The following is a 2,968-nucleotide window of genomic DNA, read 5'->3' on the forward strand; positions in this document are numbered from 1 at the left end:
CCGAACTAAATAATAAACAAATATATATAAATATATATATATATATATATATATATATATATTTATAGTAAATATGATTCAATTAGATAAGAACCGATAATTGATAACTATATAAATAAAAATATAAATATAGAATATATTAATTAATAATAATAACAATTATTATTTATGTATTTGTACATAGTAGTTGAAAGGGATTGATTTAAAATACCCAGCCAAAAAAAACTAAATAAAATGTATGTACTGTATGTAGTGTAGATGCGTATTATTTTATTATGATTTTTATTATTTTATTACATATTATATTATATTATTAATAAATTGATTAATTATTAATTATTGATTAATATAAAAAAAAAAAAAAAAACAAATGTAAGTTCGCCGATTAGCGAATGACCACGTGGACAATTGTTATTGCAATGTTTATTAAATATTACTGAGGACGCCTATCGAAAATAAATAAAAAAAAACATCTTCAGTGTTACAATTACAACGATCATTTAATTACCGATTACCGATTACTGATTACCGAGTATTGATTATGATTATCGATTGCATACTATAGATAAAAATTTAAAATATTTATGAATGAGATTATGAGTGGGTTCAAATTTCGAGTCGCGGGCTTGTGTATCCGCCGAGTCCCGGAAATCGAGAATACGAAAAGTCGACTGCGCCTAACATATCACGCGTGATTCGAATATTAATAATGATAATAATTATAATAATAATAATTATGATAGTGATGATGATAATGATTATTTAATGATAATTAAAAACTAACGATTGCCATCTTTCTTAGTCATTTATGTCCAAAATGTGTCGTGCGTCTGGATAATAATAATTAAAATCGCTCTTGTAATGCCACATTGGTATTTATTAAGAATAAATATTAATTTAATGAAATTTTTATGTTTAACATGATTTCGAGTGATACGAAGCCCTTTCGCAATAAAATGATCATTATAACTACAAACAAACAAACGAGAACAAATATAAAAATATATATATATATATCTAATTATATTCATGGTTGTTATCCTTATCCTTCAGTCCTTAATTATTTATTTATTTATTAAATAATTAATTATTAAACAGTCAACTGATTGAGTTGTTTTCAGTTCAAACGGCTCTCACTTCCTAAATATTGATTTTTTTGCAGTCGAGCTGATGACCGATTTTGTAGAGAATTTCATACTCTACAAATTTGTATTTATATATTTTTTTCATATATTCATTAGTTTTCACGTAAATTCAATTTGAAACAAATAGAAATTAATAATGACAATATTTTGAAAACGTCATTATTAATGTTCAAACACCTCCCACGCCTTAAATATTAACTTTAGCGCAATATTTGTTGATACCATTTTTGTAGAGAATTTAATGCTCTACAACTTTTACTAAATACATTTTTTTCATATACTTGTTAGTTTTCATGTAAATTTAATTTTATTGAAAACGAATTGAACTTGGAATAAAAATTAATAATGACAATATTTTGAAACCGTCTTTATTAATATTAAAACACCTCCCACGCCTCAAAAATCAATTTTAACGCAAAATTCATCTCTACAGTTTTTATAGGAAATTTTATGCTCTACAAAGTTATTCATATACATTTTTGTCGTATCTCGCTTAGTTCTCAAGTAAATGGAATTTCAAAAAAATCTAAAAAATAATAGTCCAGGTTTTCTGCATGAAATCTAATATTTGTTGAAATAATTCATATTTATGTTACCATGGCATGACTTTTTCAAAGTTAAGCTGATGTACAATCGAAATACAATTCCATGGTCATAAAAATAATCAAAACTAAAAATTTATGGATCCCGTATCGATTTTCTTAGGCGGGTATGTAGTTATAAAAATGCAAAGCGACTTCTGGGTGGTTGGAAGCAGCTTCGCTGGTTATTAGTAAACATTTAAATCGACAATCGCTATAGTCCTCTTCTTGAGAACCAGGAGAATGCCAATGCGGTCCTCCCTCTTATTATTATTCCTCGATATTTTTTATTTTATTTACATAACATTAGACTCGTCTCTCTCGTTCATTCATACAAAGTCCATTGTCTTCATCTTGTTCTTATTCTTATTCTTCTTCTTCTTCTCTGTCTTTACTTGTTCCTCCTCAAGTTCTGCTGAGCGTCTCAATGAGAAAGAGAGCAAGAGACAAATCGCGGGAGAAAGTTTGCCGAAGCCCAAGAAATAGCTCTGCTGCTGCTTCTGCTTCTGGGGATGCTGGTGCCGGTGGTAGTTCTCTACTCCGCTGACTCTGTTTAAAGTTGTATTGGATTGGTAAAGCAGAAACAGAAACTCATAAGAGTTGGTATGGTATAGAGCAACACAGAGGATAGGACAGTTAAAGAGTTAAGAGTTGAAACAAGAAATCAAACCCAAGGACCACCCGCCACGGCCTTGGGACCACAAAGCCGCGGATCTCGAGGAGGTCTCTTGTGTCTTCATGAATCAACAGTCTTCTTCATCTTCATCCTCTCTTTAGTCTCAAACCATTCTTTCTATTAACTATTTATTTTATTGTCAATTTTTTTTTTTTTTTAATAAAATTTTTTTCAAACGTCAGTTCAAATTTTTTTTTTTAATATTCGATGTTTAATTTGTAAAACGGGGTAAGATGGGTTAATCAAATTATTCTTGAAATTTATTGAAAGCCGAAATTGATCTCTGGGGTAGAATGGGCCATTAAAAATTTTTGATAAAATAAATGAGATAAAAAGTAATATTTAAATTCGAGATGTCAAGATAAACACATATATTTCGACACAAGATTTCAACGCGTTAAATATATATAATTTTTTTAGAAGAAAACATCAAAGATGCCGGACATCCGGTTACCGCGCATACACGTGGACGGAAGGGATTAAAGATAAAGTCTGTGTTTTCAGATGAATTATTGTTTAATTTTATGATGATTGCATTCAAAATATTATTGATATAAATATTGAGC

The sequence above is a fragment of the Microplitis demolitor genome, chromosome 6 (assembly GCF_026212275.2).
Source record: "Microplitis demolitor isolate Queensland-Clemson2020A chromosome 6, iyMicDemo2.1a, whole genome shotgun sequence".
Taxonomy (NCBI): domain Eukaryota; kingdom Metazoa; phylum Arthropoda; class Insecta; order Hymenoptera; family Braconidae; genus Microplitis; species Microplitis demolitor.